This window comes from Lissotriton vulgaris, chromosome 4_1 (assembly GCF_964263255.1).
Source record: "Lissotriton vulgaris chromosome 4_1, aLisVul1.2, whole genome shotgun sequence".
In the NCBI taxonomy this organism is placed as follows: domain Eukaryota; kingdom Metazoa; phylum Chordata; class Amphibia; order Caudata; family Salamandridae; genus Lissotriton; species Lissotriton vulgaris.
Window position 1 is genome coordinate 1,909,000,870 of NC_141691.1, and position 19,878 is coordinate 1,909,020,747.

The window sequence follows — 19,878 nt, forward strand, 5'->3', positions numbered from 1 at the left end:
ACACCCGCAGACAGACATCCGCAGCTAGAATCCCACTTCTCATAAACTTCTAACAGAAGTTTGCAACATTATGTCTCGGCGCAACTTGGCTCATACTAATACGTGTAAATCAAGCATGGTTAAACATTTCAGGCCTACAACATTTCTCATAGTGATTATATTCTTCAAATCCTTTCATTAATCAATACATCATGTTAATACTCTACTTTATGATTATGTAAACACATCTATAAAATATAAACCTATTGAAACCAGAATTACTAAATATCATTTAGTGCAATCCACGTCGTGCAAATGAGTACCTTTCCCAACCCTTTCAGTTCTGGCCCTGAGGCCTACTTCGTTCTGTGCTTGCAGCATGTCATTCTTACATTTTAGCAGCTACATGACATGGATCAGGATTAATCACGTCTAATAAGGTTATACATTTTCACACATTTCTGCATTAGTTCCACTTCTATATAAAATCTCTAGATTAACTACACATTTCGAAGTATAGATGAATATATTCTTGGCACTCATGGCATTTCTCTCATGATTGTGCATATTACGTGTAAGTTTGGTGCACTTATACAATTCGTTCAGTTTGCGCTCTCTCAGTTCCCCCCTTTGATGACCTCTAGGGGTCATCACCAACATTTAAACTGAACTAATTGCTAGTGTTCCTCGCTTCTGTGTTTCTAGAGCCCTCAGGCTCCTATACTGATTGTCTTGTATTGCAGCTAGTCTCTGTAGCTGTTCTCTCCGGGCTCTCTCCAATCTCTTTGATCTATACCATCTGTATGCCCTTACCAATCCCCACAACATGATCACACAGATCAATATTATGATGATAGGTTTCAGCACATACCATACGAAGCTCTTTCCCAAGTTGGCGAACCAACCTCCAACTTCACCCATTCCATGGCCCACTTTTTCCCAAACATTTTCTCTACTCAGGTCTTCGATCTCTTTGTGGATATTAGTTATGTTCATGATAACCTTCTCCAGGGGCTTTGAATTGTCTGGAATGTAAGTGCAACATTCCTGGACCTTCAAAGCCTTACAGACTCCGCCCTCTTTTGCTAGCAGGACGTCTAATGCAAGACGGTTCTGAAGCACCATGGCCCTTATCGATTGCATCTCTCCTTCCACCAGCATTAAGGACCTAGCAGTGCTGGCAGACAATCTGTCTACGACTGTTGCCAGTCGTCTAATTTTGACATCATTGAGGATCAGTCCTAAAAGAGGAAATACAGCTCCAAATACATCTCCAACCATTTCTGCATCTCCTAGGTCTCTTCTCCCCCTCGCTGAAGCCTTGCCCTCAATGATCTCTAAGTCTTGGGCATGGTATATTTTGGGGAAGATAATTGCCAAGTAACATGATCCATAAAAGTTGTCAGGCAGTCTCACGTAGGCATTTCTTCCACACACAAAATATACATTTGGAATCACTTGCATTCCTTTCAGGAAATCTTTTGTATAATATTCTAAATTGAAAGCATGTTCACAACTGACTTCTCCTACGTATACATTTTCGTAATACGTTTTAGCTCTGTGAAGACATAACTTTCCTCTCTGCGTTTTATCCAAAGCTAATGGACCACTACTACCCTTTCTCTTGTGTGCCTTCTCTTCCTCGGTCCAATCTGTTTTCCATTGTCCTGATTTTTTCAAAATCTTTTGCCTTCTGTATCGATCATCCACCTGCCCTATAAACTTCTTCTCGACTTCTGACACCTTGCATGTCAAATTATTTCTGCGGGCATGTGAAGTATCTAAGGTAATCCAAGGAATGAAGAACTTAGCCAATCTGTCTTCACTCTTCCAGTAGTCCCACTTATTCATCTGTTTATAATTTGGGACTTCTGGTAACACTGAATCCTAATTGGAGAAATAGTATTCAAAACTATCTCTCCCATAAATTATGCTAAGCAATAAGCTACATGTAATGCCATAAGTCAACGGGAGGTGATGATATCTAATGCCTTCATCTACAGACGCCGGCAACTGCATGCAGACATAACAGTCCTTAACCTCCATGGCATCCACGTATTCATACAAAAGTTTGGCATACGCATTTGACCTAAAGTCACCTTGGGACTCATCCATATGTAACCTACGGGCTTCTGCTGCTAATAACGCTTTCTCCTGTATGTTTTCTCCTTTCTTACCAGCAACAGTGGGTTTTGGTGTCACTACAGACTTCTTGTCTGATACCCTTGCCTCCCTCTCATGTCCCACTACATATGAAACTGTAACTACTAAAGCTATTAGAAGTATCACTCCTACTATTAGTGTGCCTATTATACATTTGGCTCTACGATTCGGGGTGCCGGCTTCCATTTCGTCAGACAGTAGGATTCTCTTCCTTATTCCAACGCAAAGTTCTTTTCTTCTCGTCCCTTTACAGTCTCTTTTGTTCCTTCAGTCTTTAGAACCCCACAACTGGAAGCTGGCAACTCCTTTGCAAAAGTCTTTTAAAGCTTCAACACAGACAACCCTAGCCCTTCTCCGTCAACTTATAGGAAGGTCCCTAAGATTTTCTGCTTCCTAGGCGCTAGGTAATCTTCTTCTTCTTGCTTATTTACAAAAGTCTTTAAGCATCTACAATAAGTTTCGAGCCTGCGGCTTGAATAGCATAGTTCAATATTTCCAAACGAAGAACGTGCTCTTCATGGCTGGTTATCTTTGTTCCAAAGTCGGGGAATTGCAATTCGGTGAAAAACATGTGCTTTAACTTGCTTAAGCGGGGAGGGTTGGGGAGTGTGAACGTTAGTGACCCTTCTGCTTCGACTCCGGGCACCAACAGCTGTACTTCCACCGTGATGATGGGCTCAGAGCTGGACACCACCACCGCTCGTATCCTCCCTGTCTCCCGCTCCAAAGACATTTGTCGCCAGATATGTCCACTCAGGGGTGGCGTATCTTCTGCTAGGCACACGTACTCTTCTTGATCTTCTTAGATCTGGTGCTTCAGAGCCCTGAGCACCTTCTTCCTGGTCTGAATCTTCGGATATTGGAGGGAGGGTTCTCTCTGGAGTCAACCTCAGGCTTGAACTCCTTCTTTGAGGCCAGCTGGCTTCTCCACGTCTTACCCTCCTGCTCCTTGTCCTTCTGCTTTGTTCTCGCTCTCTTTCAGCCTGGTCAGTATCTGATTCGTACTCCCAGCTACTTTCTCCTTCAGTAGCGTCGTCTGTTTCGCTGTTGTACTGACCGTCCTCAGGCTGATCAGACTCGTTCCCTGCTTCTTCTGGCACCTCTACAGCTTGGCTAGCCCCCTCTATGGCTTCTCGGTCCGCAGCTGGACTTCTATCCGAGAGAGGAGCTGTTTCTTCCAGAGGTGCTGGAACCCTCCGCGTATGCGACGCGTGGATCCAATTGGGCAGGCCTCCCACCTTCACTGCAGTGTTCGTGATCAGGATGATCTGGTAGGGCCCACGCCAACGAACATCCAGGCAGCTTCTTCTTACGTGCTTTCACACAAGCACCCAGTCACCAGGGCACAGGTCATGGCACGGGTCCTGGCACGACGGAACCTCGGCAGCCTGCACCTGAAGGGACACAGAATGAATGGCGTCAGACAGCCCCTTACAATAGTCCAGGATCATATCATCTGTGATGTTTAACAATGCAGCAGTTGGTACAGACGGCAATGTCATTGCTCTCCCCATTAACACCTCGTGCGGTGATAGTCCCGTTCTTCTGTCTGGGGTACTACGGATGCTCATAAGAACCAATGGCAGAGCATCAGGCCAACTCAGAGACGTTGATGAACACAATTTTGCAATTCGGGACTTGATAGTGCCGTTTATCTGCTCTACAATTCCCGAAGCTTCTGGTCGGTAACTACAATGCAATTTCTGGTCTATGTTCAGGGCCGCACAAATCATCTTCATAAGCTCACTGTTGAAATGCGTTCCCCTATCTGATTCCAAAGAGGCCGGTACCCCGAATCTTGGGATGAGTTCCCTAAGCAGTAACTTGGCTACTGTGAGGGTGTCACACCTACGTGTAGGGTATGCCTCGACCCATCTGGAAAATACACAGACAACCACCAAGACATAACGGAGGCGGTTGCACCTTGGCATTTCGATGAAGTCTAACTGCATTCTATTGAACGGACCTCCAGACCTCCCTATGTGACTCAACGCAACTGGTGTTCTCTTTCCTACGTTTAACTGCTGACAGGTCACACAACGCTGGCACACTGCTTCGGCTGCTACTCTGAATTTAGGATTGTACCAGGTTTGTCTGAATACCCTCAGCATAGCATCTCTTCCTAAGTGTACTGGACCATGGATTTGCCTAGCCATGGGGCTCACCATCTCATTGGGTAACACTGCCCTTCCATCTGCGGAAACCCAGAAATGAGCCTCGCCCATCACACACCCTGCCTTTTCCCATGTTTGCTTTTCAAAGTCTGGTGCGTTTTCTTGCATGCCTTTCAGCTCATCCCAAGTGTCGACAGTTTCCAATATCATGGCTAATTCAGTTCTTACATTTATTCCGCCCACCTCCACCTCTGTGAAAGAGTACCCTTGTTCTGCTCAGTATCTCGCAACTTCGTCGGCATACCTATTGCCTTGTGACACGAAGTCCATATTTCGAGTATGAGCGGTACATTTTACAACTGCAATCCCTGCTGGACATTGCAAAGCTTCTAACAGTAGACGCACAAACTCTCCATTTCGAATGGGAGAGCCTGAAGACGTCATGTAACCTCTTTGAGACCACAACTGCCCGTAATCATGAACTACCCCGTAACCGTATTGGCTGTCGGTGTATATGGTGACTCGAATTTGGTTGCTTGCCAGGCAGGCACGCGTCAATGCAATAATTTCGGCTACCTGAGCGGAGTGTACTCCTTCCAGGCATCCGGCTTCTACAACTCCAGTAATTGTACAAACAGCATAGGCTGCTCTCAACTGCCCAACTTCGTCTCTTACACATGAGCCATCGACAAAGAAAACTTCATCGGGGTCAGTCAGTGGCTCATCCACGATGTCGGGTCTCGGTTTGGTGCATAGTTCAGTTACATCAAGGCAATCATGGTCTGTACATTCATCATCATCTATATCACTTGGGAGTGGCATCAAGGTAGCAGGGTTCAAAACAGAGCATCTCTTGAGGGTCACGTTCTCTGCAGCAAGAATGACTTGCTCATAGCGCGTGAGCCTGCTATTGGTCAGATGCTGTGTTTTGGTCCTGGCCAATAACAGTTCAACCGAATGGGGCACATACACCTCTAACGGGTGCCCCATCACAATATTCTCACAACGCTCGATACTGACACCTGTTGCAGCAACGGATTTGAGACATCCAGGCAACGCTGCGGCTACTGGATCTAAGGTAGCCGAGAAATAGGCAACTGGTCTACGGGCATTCCCATGAATTTGGACCAACACAGACAAAGCACAACCCTCTCTTTCACAACAGTAAAGCAAGAATGTTTTATCGTAATCAGGCATTCCCAGAGCAGGAGCACGACATAGGTCCTCTCTCAGCTGCAGGAACGCCATCAAACAGTCATTGTCCCATGGTACCGGATCACTCACCTCCTTGTGCGTCAGTTTTTGCAAGGGTTTTGCTTTCAGTGAAAAGTTGGCTATCCACTGTCGGCAATACCCCACCATCCCTAGGAACATCCTGACCTCTCTCTGCGTTTTAGGCGCATTCATCTTCATGATCGCCTCTATTCTGTCTGGTGACACTTTTCGCTTGCCTTTCTCAATTCTGTGCCCCAAGTACTGCACTTCTGTCAGGCAGTACTGCAATTTTCCCGGGGACACCTTGTGCCCATTTACAGCTAGGTGATTTAGCAAAGCAATGGAGTCCTCCCTGCAAGCTTCTTCAGTTTCTGACGCCACAAGTAGGTCGCCTATGTACTGGACCAGAACTGACTTCTGGGGCAGCACTAGACTTTCAAGATTTTTCTTCAATAGCTGGTTAAAGGTCGATGGGCTCTCTGTATACCCCTGGGGGATACGACACCATATTAATACGCGATTTTCCAGCTTAAAAGCGAAAAGGAAATGGCTATCCTCGTCCAATGGGATCGAAAAGAAAGCCTGGCAAAGATCTATCACAGTGAACCATTCGGCTTGAAACGGTATCTGAAACAGTATCACTGATGGATTCGGTACCACTGGACAACATGAGACAACTATGTTATTAATCTTTCGGAGGTCTTGCACTATCATGAATTTCCCATTTGGTTTCTGCAAACCCATAATCGGGGAGTTGCATGGACTACCCACGATTTCCTTCAATATTCCCTGCTTAATCATGGACTTGATCACGGGCTTTATGCCTGCAATCGTTTCTGGAGTCAATTTATATTGGGGTGTTCTTGGAAACTCGGCATGCGGTTTCACTACAATTTTCACTGGGTCCACTCCCTTGACCAGTCCGATCTCTTCCCCAGTGAAATCCCACACTTCTGGTGCCACAGTCTCTCTCAGATCCCATGGGAGCTCATCCACTGTCAAAGTGGGATACAACTCCACACATATTCTCGAATTTGCGACCTTGAAGTCAGCATCGTCATCATTGGTCAATACCTCCACTCCTTGTGGTGTGCAATATATTGTACAATTTAATTTGCACAAAAGGTCTCTTCCTAACAGACATACAGGACTAGAATCGCAAACCACAAACTGATGCTCATCGCTGTATTTCCCTATTTTCACCTGCACTGGTTCTGTCAATGGGCTAGTCATTCTCCTGTTTGCGACCCCCACCACTTGTATGGTCTCTCCAGACATGGGCAGGCCTGGAACTGCGGCTGATCTTATCGTGGATCGAGTGGCTCCTGTGTCCACTAGGAATGTCGTGGGGCACCCTGCCACTTCGGCCTCAACGTAGGGTCCCCTTTGGTCCACATCTAAGGCTGCCCCGAGGGTACAGTCTTCTCTTTCCACTCTCTGTCCTGTTAATGGATCAACGTAATAGCATTCTTCCCCTCCTACAAACAGAGGCATCTGTCTATATGTCTTACCCATGGTCCCTACTCTGGGTGGCTGGGGGAACTGGGCTCGTGGGGGTGGGGTCCCCCCTTTGAGCACCTTTCCTTGGTAGGGTGTTACCCCTCTCGCCGGAGTACTCTGAACCTCTTCCTCCTCTACCTCCTGTTCTCCAATTTCAACGTTGTAGGGACACTCGCGTTTCCAATGCCCCACCTCGTTACACTGGTGGCATCGAGTCGTTTTCTTCAATGCGGCTATATCCACCCTTGGTCTAAAGGTGGAGTTCTCCTCATTGCCCTTGTTCTGGCTATACTGTTTCTTACCCCCAGTTCCTGTTCCCTGTTGCTGTTGCTGCTGTCCACCCTTACCAGCTGACTGCATCTGCACCACCATCAGTTTCTCTTTTAGCTTCTTTGCCTTGGAGTCTATCTCATCACAGCAGTACCTGGCATATCTCAGAATTTCATCTAAAGGTTTATTTTGCCAACAAATCAAGTGTTGCTGAATCATTAAACTAATATCTGGTCTTAAACCCAAGACAAACTTAGACACGAACTGCCCTATGTCTTTCGGGTCCATTACATCCAACCCGCTATATTGTTTAAACACTTTCAGCAATCTCTCGTAATATTCATGAACGGTCTCTTTGGGTTCCTGTCTAGTTCGATCTATTTTGACCCAATCTATGTCCTGCATTGGCACCTTGTCTTTCAGCCAATTCATCACTCTCTCGTATTTTACCATTACTGTCTCGGACGGCCCATTAGTCCTTGCATCTCTCTCTGGCTCTGTTGTGGGCCACTCAGCGCTAACCTTACATGCTGTCCACAAGTCTCCCGGTACCACAATGTCAAACAGGGTGTTCAGATCTATCCATAGGACTTTTGAGATTTTTACAAACCTCTCCACTTGCTTATACCACTCGACTGGGTTCTCCCTCAATTTTGGGAAGGAGTTGGTAAAGGCTGCCAAGTCCCCCCTGCTCCATGGCACATGTACATAGTTCCCATTTGCAACCTCACGCAAAGGGTATGCCTCTATTCTCTGTAGTCCTCCTGGTGTCATACCAAGCATGCTTCTCCTTACGGTCCCTTTCTTGGACCACCTTTCTTCCCATTTATCCAGTGCCCTCCACGTCCTTATTCCAGTGATCAGTTCCCTTATGTGTGTTTTCAATCCTATTGTCCTTCTCTCATCTAGGTCTCGATCTGAATAATGTAGCCTGTGGTTACCCTGTAATGCTTTGGTCCTTGACAGGTCCACCATATATTTGCCTGCTAGTTCAACTAATTTCTCATGGATTGTTCTCGCCTTTCGGGTGATGTCCTTTGCCATGAACAGTATTTCATCCTGCTCATACATTTCCATTCTTTCTAGCGGTAGGGTACCATCCACCATGTCATCCAGATCTGACTTTAAGCTGGCGACATCGAGTCTCTTGGCTTTTATCTCAGCTCGCAGTATATCTTTCGACGGGGGTTCACTGGTCTCTCTACCATCCCAACTCCGAGTCCTACGCTTGGGCTCAGGAGAGTTAAGGAGAGTCCTCCCTTCCTCCCATCTCTCTAAATCCCATGCTCGGCCATCCTGCCTGGGGAGGTGATGAAACACGGGCCTGTTTCCCCCTATCCCATTTTGTCCATTCTCTCTGGCTCCCCTCATTTCATGGCAAGGTTCTCTGTGGTTCTCTACCCTGTCCTTATTCTCTCGTAGTCTAGTGTCACTCAGTATTTGGTAAGACCCTTCTCGGCTCCCAATATCCCCCGGACTGTGTTCATTTCCGTAATCACAGGGGTCATGGCGAGGCCTCTCGCAACTCCCGTTCTGCCCACTATTCCCAGACACATAGTGGGTGCACTTGAAACTGTTTCTATACTCTTGAGTTCTCCTGTCTCCTTCACTGTGTATTGGGCGGGACACCCCCCCACACTCAGGGCTCCTATTTTCCAGGTCTGGTCTACCTCCACCCCTGGAATGATGGGTGTCTCCCCTACTGTCCTGACCCCTCCCGTCCCACTCCGGACTGCTTTCATCAGCCCCGCAGTGAGTCCGGGTCCTGCTATCTTGGCTTTCCCTTCCAGCTTCTGCTGCTATAATGCTCTTGTGAGCTTCTACTGCCTCGTCCCATTTCTTCATGTACTCGCTTAGCTCCTGAAAGGATTTCCGTCCTGATCCCCTCATATCCACCGGCCATCCATGGCCCCCCGGACCTCCTGTTTGATCTTCTGCTGTATGTACCGGGGTGCTCCAATCCCTTGGCCTTGGCAGCTGACTTGGAAAATTGATCATGTCATTCCTCCTTGCCATCTCTGCTCTTTCCCTGTCCCTCCGTACCTGTTCCTCCCCTCTCTCTCTTTCTGGGTCATAAATCGATACTATAGGGCCTATAGTAACAGGTACTTGCAGGGCGTCTGGTAGTGCGTAAGATGTGGCACACTCCGTTTCCGGCACCCGTTGTACCACAAACCTTCCGACCACCTGCTGTACCGGACTAGGTTGGGACAGTTCCTTCTTTGCAGTGGGATCCCAATCGGTAATGGGAAGCGGTCTATTCTCCCCTATGCTGGGCCCCCCCTCTCTACTAGTCTCCCCATTTCCTGTCTCATTGTTATACGGGGGTGGCCTATCTGTCAGTAACCTATTTATCAGGCTGTCCTCTGTCTCACTCTCATCATCTTCTTCTAATGGGCTTTTGTTTCCTGGCACTTCTAATACTGGGTACAGTTTGTTTACTTCAATGTTATGCACTCTCCATCTTTTAGCATCCGCATCCCATTTGGCCTCCTGCACTGCTCTTACCGATCGTTTCACCCTTTCTTGTCATCTATTCAGGTTCTTCTCATGCGCTGCCCTAATCCAGGCATTGAGAGCTTCAAATTGGGTCGGTCTAGGCATAGGTCTCATTGAGGTCATGACTGCTTTCAGTCTGTGTAGCACCTCTAATCTGAACGTCCCATACTTTGGAAACGTCAATTCCTCATTTCCTTCTGTAATCTTACTCCACTCTGATATCCACATTATAGTGTGGAGCCCAACATTTGCCGCCATATAATAAGCCGGCGTACCCTCCAGCGGGGCTTCTTCCCCTTCATAAGATCTCCGCCTCTCTCTTTTAAACGCCGCTCTTATCCATTTAAAACACTTCATGATTATACGCACAATTTCCAGCCTCACTATTCTGTTTACTTCCTGATGACAATCCACCAATCCTAGCGCAGCTTTGCTAGCTGGCCTATCACAGCGCGGTCTTGCTCCGGCCGGCCAATCCCAGCGCGGCACTTTCTGACGTCACTCGTCTCCGCTTCGCAGCAGCACCCCTCCTTTCTCAGCTCGTCTCCCGGTCATGCATGCGTCCCATTCATACACCGAAAAAAATGACTACTTCCGACCAAGCCGTCACTTCTCTTGACTGTACGTCCACAGTCTATCTGTAATTGTCACAACAATTGACGAAACGTCCTCCGTCTCTCTGATAGGTTGCTTACACACAGTAACTTCCGACCAGCGTCCGTTACTCACACACTCACTCTTACGTTCCCCCTATCTCGGTCCTGCGGGCGATCAATGGTACCTCATGACCCCCTTCACTCTGGTTGACAATTACTCTGGATGTCCGATACACCCGAACCACTTAAGCTCTCCTTGAACTTAAGATTTTCACCGGTTGCGCGCGCTCACAACCTGTTCCACAGTTACTCTACAGGCATTCAACTCCGCCAGACATTACAACATAGATACAACACAAAAACACCGCAATCTAACACGCATGACCCTTTATACTCACTCTCGACCGATACTGCTGCTTTTCTGTCTCACGTCATCCGGACCTTCTTCGGCGGGCGGTTCTTCCGATCATCGATCTCTAGGGGCCTTGGGGTAATCTAACCTGGCCTAGATCACCTTCCTCAAGAAGGCAACCATCCTCTATAGCTACCAACTGCTGGGGCGAGGTTTCAGATCTCTATCTTATCACTCGGGATCTAAACCTCGTTCTGGTCGACTGAATCTTTATTGCCTGTCATTGAGGAAAGAAAGTGCATCTTATACCAGGTTAACTTTGCTAATGTTGAACTCGACTCAGAAAAACCACAAACTACTTCTAGCTTTTAAAGATTTATTATAAGGTTAAGGTTAACTGCAAATACAGGCATCTCAGGATGAGATTCAAAAGATATACGGGTACAACTACATACATGTGCTCTCTGAATGCCCTCAGACGAGCAAAGAAAACTACCTATACCAGTTCTAAAATTAGGAGGGCTGCAAGCATAGACACGTATGGTGATCTCTCCGTCATTTACAGCAGGAGAAAGATTCAGGTTAGGCTGTCCCTACCCTGTTCTGGATGGTATCCCTACTTAACAGAATCCCAACCTAACAAAGGTGTCAGTGGTGAATGACTTCCTAGGAAGATCACTCACTCTTAGTCTCTACGTGAAAACCTATGATCTCCAGTCACGACCCTCTCTGCCTACCCATCCGCTCTCTAAAGGGTCCTCAGGCATCTGCTCTATCTCCACCCAGGGGTGCTGTCCCTAATACAAAAACACAATCTCATTTGAGACGCCCCTCGTGAGACGCCCCTCACGTGGTGTTGCTTCTGGCTTTTTCCATGATGATCCTCATTGGGGCCTCGTGCGTTAGAGTTGACCTTGCTTCTCAGACTCTTCTCCGGCCCGCCGATACCCCTCAAACATTCCTAAACCCTCCTCCATGTCTGTTTCATTCTCCTGAACAGAATCCTATTCATCCAATATTTAATTGGATCCCTCCTCACACCCGCAGACAGACATCCGCAGCTAGAATCCCACTTCTCATAAACTTCTAACAGAAGTTTGCAACATTATGTCTCGGCGCAACTTGGCTCATACTAATACGTGTAAATCAAGCATGGTTAAACATTTCAGGCCTACAACATTTCTCATAGTGATTATATTCTTCAAATCCTTTCATTAATCAATACATCATGTTAATACTCTACTTTATGATTATGTAAACACATCTATAAAATATAAACCTATTGAAACCAGAATTACTAAATATCATTTAGTGCAATCCACGTCGTGCAAATGAGTACCTTTCCCAACCCTTTCAGCTCTGGCCCTGAGGCCTACTTCGTTCTGTGCTTGCAGCATGTCATTCTTACATTCTAGCAGCTACATGACATGGATCAGGATTAATCACGTCTAATAAGGTTATACATTTTCACACATTTCTACATTAGTTCCACTTCTATATAAAATCTCTAGATTAACTACACATTTCGAAGTATAGATGAATATATTCTTGGCACTCATGGCATTTCTCTCATGATTGTGCATATTACGTGTAAGTTTGGTGCACTTATACAATTCGTTCAGTTTGCGCTCCCTCACGGGCATGATCAATCAAACACTAACAGTACAAAAGGAGGAGCCCACGCAAAAGAGGAACCGGCCCTGACTGATATCCTACAAACCATCAAAGGCTTTCAAGAGGATGTTAAGGCGGACAGCCGTAGATCTCGACTGGCCGCTAAAAAACTGCAAGGGGCAGTCAGAAAGGTCGCTAAAAACATGCTCCGAAATTGCAGAGGTGGAGGAAAGGACAGAACAGCTAGAAAAGGATGTTGTTACACTGCAGATGCAACATGAGGAGCATGAGGGGGTGGTAAAGGACTTAATGTGGACAATGGAGGAGCAAGACAATCGACAGAGACGTAATAACCTCCGCTTTCTTGGAATTCCAGAGGGGGCTGAGAAGGATGACCCCAGGAAATTTATGATCAACTTACTTAAAGGGGCTCTTCCCGAACAACAATCCTGGGATTTGGACAGAGAAATCCAATGGGCCCACAGATTTCCTCAGTTTCCTGGGAAACGCACAACGACATCACAGTACCCCCTTGCTATTCTGGTTTTCTTTGGGAACTTCCTACTCCGCCAAATCCTCTTTGACCTGCAAGACCCACAAACAAGCGAACCTTTGAGGGGATAACTTTCTTCACCAGACCTAATTTCGCACATACAAGTGTGGAGTGCAGGTGGCGGCTCCGGCAACTGTTTGAGCTTTTTCAGAGACAGGGAGCTGAGGTTTATTTACAAAATCCGGCTAGGTTAAAAGTGGTATACAAGGGGGCAATATGTAGTTTTGTCTCCGAAATGCAAACGCAAAAATATCTAGAGGAGTTGACTAGTCATAATTAAGGCTGATAATATTGTTTTCCTGGAATCGGAGAAAGTGAGAAAAGGGGTGAAACAGTGGAAAACATAGGGAGGGGCTATAATAATGCACAAGGTTCTCGATTTTTAGCTGAGGGTATTTGTTTTCTTGCCTTTTCTGCCCTTTCTTTTATATGTTTACCTTCGCTGATTTATTTTCTAACCTCCCCCTTTTTTTTTCTTCTCTCTCTTTGCTTCTACCCTTGATTCTAGGTAGCCTCATACTCGGTGGGTGGGGGCTGGGAGTAGCTGCTACCAGAGACGAAGAAGTTGTTTTCACTCTAGGTTTTGCTTCCCTTAAAGGGGGGGCTCAGCGTGCTCGTGGGGTTCTGCACGTCGGATGTCAAATTCCTGGCTTGGCCAGGTAACCTTTAAGGGTGGTGGAGGATGGGGGGGAGGGAGGGATGGGTGGGTCGGATCGGACAAGGTGCTTCAAATTTCACAATATGGGACAGACAAACTAGGTATGGCGCTAATACCCGGTATCGATATGTGCCAAATCGTGATTATGTGTATGACTTAACGAATAGAAGGAAATGGGTTTGCTGAGAGTATTGTCAATGAATATATGCAGCTTAAATGATATCAGGAAAAGACAAACAGTTGCTGCTGTACTTCAGGCTTGGGGGGCAAATGTGGTTTGTTTACAAGAAACACATATTGAGGGGTCACAAACGCACATTTTAAAAATGCACATTTTAAAATCACTTGGGTATAGGCTGATCTGTGCAACTACACAAGGCACCAGGGTCCGGGGGGTCGCTATTCTTGGTAGAGGAAGTGGTGTTGTTTTTGTCGCTCTAAGGTAGACAAATTTAGTCGGTGGGCAATCACAGAATGCCAGTATGGGAAAGGGCAAAATTTGACTCTTTGTTCCATCCATGGTTGTAACAGCGATGGCCCGTTTGTTTTGGATGGGATCTCAAATGAACTTATGCACTGGCCACTACCCCTTATGATTTGTGGGGATTTCAATATCAATCTCCCTATCGATTGGTCCTCAAAAAGACAGCTGGCAGTATATTGGCCGCAAACCCAAAGTATTTAGAGCACTGAAACATTTGTGCAGCATGCACGGCCTAGTTGATGGCTGGCAGTCCATAAACCCTAACAATCCCAGTTTTACATTCTTCTCTAATCCACATCTTACCCACGTAAGATTGGATTATATATTAATGTCCCCTTCACTAAAAATAAAATGCGGAATGAAAAAATTCCTGCGAATCCTCTTGAACCATAATCTGTTAAGATGCTATGTAGAAATAGACCTTGATAAATGCGCACCAAACTCAAGGACCTTTGAGAAAATGTTGCTATTAGATGATAAGTACTGTAGCCACATGAGAGAGTGGATCCCGAAAGTTTTAATGGATACTTTTAGAAGCAAATGAATCGAAACAGTGTGGGATGCGCTGAAAGCTGGGATCCGGGGGAGACCTTGCAATATTCCTTAAATTCCAACAAGCAAGCTAAGTAAACTTTGCTAGGGATGCAGGAAAAGTTAAGGAAGGCAGAGGAGGGGTTAATAAGGGTGACAATGGGAGATACGCCTGGTGGAAAGGAAGAATTAGAGAAGATGCAGAACCAAGTGGCAATTGACAAAGCTATAATTATGAATGTCTTTACCGATAAACCGGTGAAAAGGGTGCTTTCACAAAAAGAAACAATATATGAGGTGCACAAACAAATCAGACAGCAATTGGCTGTACGCATGAGGCAACAGACTTCCTCGAATCTGATTCTGGAAATTCTTGACTATCATGGAAATCTTGTATCTGACCCAGCACTTGTAAGACAGGCTTTTTTGGCAGTTCTATTGAGTTTTATACACAGAAAATTGGTGTGGGGGGGGGGGGGAGGGGTAATCAAGCAAGCAGTGAGGAATATCTTGAGAGTGCTAGCAATAAGTAGTTCCGGGATGAGGATGCAGATCTCCTAGAAGAAACCCCCACAATAGACGAACTCTTAACTACCATCAGAGAACTACCAAAAGGGAAAGCAACTGGGTTGGACTGCATCCCTTCGGAGTTCTATGCTACCTTCTCAGAACAAATTAAAGACACACTTTATTAAATCTTATCAATCACATCTTTGAAGGGGGACAGCCACCAAAGTCATGTTCCCGGGCAAAAATAGTTATTTTCCCCCAAAAAGGTAAACCTCCGGAGCAACTTTGCTCATACCCCCATCACTCTTATTAATTCGGACTCCAAAATATATTTGAAAATTCTTGCAAACAAATTAGCGCCCATTATTCACAAAGTGATAGCTCAAAGTCAACATGGCTTCATCTCAAGGTAAATCCACTATTAATCAGCGGGGGATTACCGTTTTTGACGGCATGGAGGTTACAGGAGACGCTATGGTGCTGGTGCTACTCGATGCAGAGAAAGCATTCGATAGGGTCTCCTGGCATTTCCTATGGGCTGCCATGGCGAGACTGGGCATAAATAAACGGTACATACAGGCAATCCAAAAATTATATGTGATGCCTAGGGCCGTAGTCATGGTGAATGGCAGCCTAACTAAGGAACTGATCATATCACTGGGAACCCAGCAGGGCTGCCCTTGCTCACCGTTGCTCTTCGCAATCTATATAGATCCTTTCATCCGCAAGCTAGAGAAGATAGGCGTAATTAAACCAATAATCTCACAGAACTATGCGACCAAAACACTGGCATATGCGTATGACATAGAAATCGTGACAGCCGAACTCAATACTGCCATGATTGCCATTGAAGGGGGGGCCAATCAGTTTGGCTTGGTATCCGGATATGCACTTAATGAAAGTAAAACACAGATTGTCCTGAATAGGAACAGCAAAATGTGGGATGCACGCGTATTGGAACAATCTACATACCTAGGAGTCAATATAACATCCGATCTGGATAATCTTGATAGGTTTCATTTTCCGATGCCCCGCCCATTGACATTTACATATGCAAGTTAGCATCATGTGTCTAACTAATGAAGTATTCACTTATGCCTTTGCGTTTATTTTACTCTCATATGGTTATTTATTTATGCGTGTGGTGATATTCAGTTTCCTTAGCTTAGCTCGTGTACCTCCATTTTGAGTATCCCTCTGTGTCTGCGAGTCGCACTCGCTCATTCCCCCCCGTAGGAATAGGAAAAATCCTAATACAGCAGTTTTTCGTTTCTTAGCTAACTGTGGCCGAAACTAACAAGTTCCTTATCTGTAATGTTCTAATGCACCAGAGACGCTGAGGCCCGGCTCCGCGGCCTTGGACTGAGATAACCGAATGTTGCTCCTGCAGGTGTAGATGCCTCTTGTATGAGGCCATTGTTCCCCTCTCTGGGGTTCAGTACTTTTCCAGAAGTGGCGTATTTTGCTTTGCTGTACCAGGTTATAATGTATTGCTGTGATGATATGAGTTAGTCCTCTCGGCGCACTCTTAGGGGTGAGGTCGGACAGGGCCCTCTCATATGGGAGTTTGTGGCCTAATAAAAATACCTTGTTTATTCTTCTCCACTGTCCGGCTGACTTCTTACTGAGTAACTATAGGTGAGTGTGGTAAGTCACTCGGGTGGATTGAGCCACGCTTATCAATCTGGTTAATATAAATCTGAAACCTATGATATCTGCTATACAGAAAGATAACCTGCACCTTTCTATTATTGGAAGAGTGAATGTGATTAAAATGGCCTTCTTCCCCAAAATGTTATATCTATTCAGGGCAATCTTCTTGGAATTCTCATCCTCTTGGTTTAAATCATTAGAACAGGTGTTTTCAAAATTTGTTTGGGCATACTCCCAACCTCGGCGGGCATTTAAGCTTCTCACTCTACACAAGGATAGGGGAGGTTTAGCCCTCCCTAATCTAAAATCATACTATTGGGCGTCGGTGCTATTATATAGCAACGAGTTGTTAGAGAACACCCGGGGTATGGAGGAGAGTGAGGATCACATGCCTTCTATATTTCAACTACTCTTTGGACAGGAAAGCAGGGGGTATCTTTGGCAACACTTACACGACAGCTACCACAAGAAAGTAAAATGTAAAACTTTATTCAGTGGATTTAAGGTGTGGAAGGCTGTTAGGAAAATACTGGGCATAGGGAGATGGTCCTTTTATACTCCCCTAGAAAACAATCCACTTCTTCCAGTAATTTTTAATGACAGCTATATACAGAAGTGACTGGACGTGGGGATTGTTCAAATTGTCTGTCTACTCTCCTCGGATGGGGTTCATTCTTTTGGGCTGGCTATGGCAAGACTTTTTCAAGTACCTCCAAATCCGGGACTTCTTGTCTCACAAGGTTGGGGGGAGGGGGGACTTGGAAAAAAACAATTTTGTGGAGATTTTAATTCATGGTAAAAAAAATACTATTGGGGGCATTTTATTAATGCATTGTTTCCGGACGATATGGTGAAAACATCACAGAAATGGCAAGAGAAAATTGGATTGTCTGATGCTGAATTTAATTATTCTTTTTATATGTCACAAACGATTCTCTTATCAACGAAATTGCAAGCACAATTTTTTTATAACTTGCTTCTTTTTATATTATACCCGCATAAAATAGCTAAGTGGGGAAGTGGCAAAAGCACATGTTGTCCTAGATGCAGGCTCTATAGTTCTGACTCAGTGCACATCTTCTCTACTTGTGATGGATTAAAATCTATCAAACAAGAAACTGAGAGGTTTGTATCTAAAGTGCTGCAAAATCCGATAGTTTTATCTAGTGATGTTATCCTACTTGGGGTCGCAGATCCTAACAATGCTATAGTGGAGCACAAGCTTATATTTATAGCTATGGCTGTTTTAGGCTATGTATCGCCTCGCTTGGTTAGACTCGACGGCTCCTTCATTCCAAAAATGGTTAGCTAGATTTCTTGCCATCTCAACGCAAAAGAGGGCGCGAAATTTGGACTCCCCTATTGGTTTGGTGCCAGTCTCAAGGCGGGAACTGAATCAAATGTATTAGTAAGTCGAAGATGACGCCAGGAATAATAACTCTGTAATTGTGTTGAGATAATTCATGTAAATGTAAAATTATGCATTCTTGTCAGACCGGTGGGGGTGGGGGGAGGGGGGTGGAGAAGGGTGAAAAATTGTTGTTCAAAAATCTGAATAAAGATATTTAAAAAAATACATATATATATATATATATATATATATATATATATTTTATGTTAATATAGGTATGTATACGTTTGAGCGGGGATAATAAGTTTGAACACTCTGAAGTCACAAAGTTCAACACTTTCCCTACATTTGCTCAGGAATAGTAAATCTGATCCCTCCAAAATCCAACAATATCCCAACTGTTTCTCAGGGTGGAGTGGGAAATTAAATGTCACCCCTACAAGAATATTTGTTATGTGATTTAAAAAAAAAACATTAAAGATGCATCTTTTGTTATTTAATTGGAAAGTTATTAGTTTATATTTTATTTATGCATGTTTATGTTTTGATGTAATATTTTTAGTAAATGATAGGATATTAAATGTATTAATTTTATAATAAGTGTGTATATTTAATATTTAAAATATAGAGTTTAATTATTATTTGTATTTTATATATTACAATTATTTTTTATTTCAAAATTTTCATTATTTAGCTGTTTTGTTTATTATATTTGCATTATTTTTCAAAATATATATTTTAAATACCTATGGGGCATATTATCAAGAACCTTGTTAAAATTATCGCTGTTTTAGCTGCAGGAAACTGCCGCAAAAACGGCGATAAAGGGCTTCCTAATATGCGTTATAGAATTCCAATGGAAGCCCAGGTTAGATGTCCTGCACATCTAACCTAGGCTTCTATTGGAATTCTATAACGCATATTAGCAAACCCATTATCGCGGTTTTAGCGGCAGTTTCCTGCCGCTAAAACGATAATACTTTTAACGATGTTCTTGCTAATATGCCCCTCTATTTTTTAACGTTTACTTGAATGAGTACACAAAAGTTAAAATAAACAATTCATCAAATATATAAGTCGCAGACTTCGAAGCAGCGAAGTTCCTGGTTCTCCTAGGAATATTTAAAGCAAACCATATCACGTCATATAGCGCCTAAACTCAAAGCTATCAGTCCAGCTAGCTATCTAGTCTGCAAGTTAGCCGTCTTCGGTGCTGAAATACTCCAGGGGAAAAAACTGCTTTACTTATTCAAAAAATCTGGTGGAACAAGGAACCTGTTTGACTCCATTCCGCTTGTGACGTGTGGCGCATGTCAAAAGCCTTCTTCCCTATCTGATGTGCAAATCTGTGACATTCCAAAACCCGTTCAAACCTTATGAAGCCGTTTGTCTGTTGGGGTATGTACCAAATCACCAAAGTCCATCGAGTGCATCAGCGTCATGTAATATTGAAAATGGAAGATATAATGACTCTTGCACGGTGAGTAAAGGATACACAAAAATGGCAGAACGGACTTAGAAATTCCTGAAACGAGTGCAGGCATATTGTGAAAGGACGCCCATATCACATTTTAGAAGCAGGACGTTCTGACACAGAGGTACAGATTAAAACTTCGCATTTAACATGGTATTGTTATCCCCACCTCAATACTAATCTTTTTTTTTACCACCTAATGAGGATGACAGTCTGAATTATTCCACAGGACACTGAATTGGTGGCCTACTTTTCGCAGGTCTCTCAAGTAGGTCATCAGCCTTCCCAGTAAGCTGTGCAGATGGCAACTCGTGCATGAACTAATAGTTCAAAAACATAATACTGTACGTCCCAAATGTAAA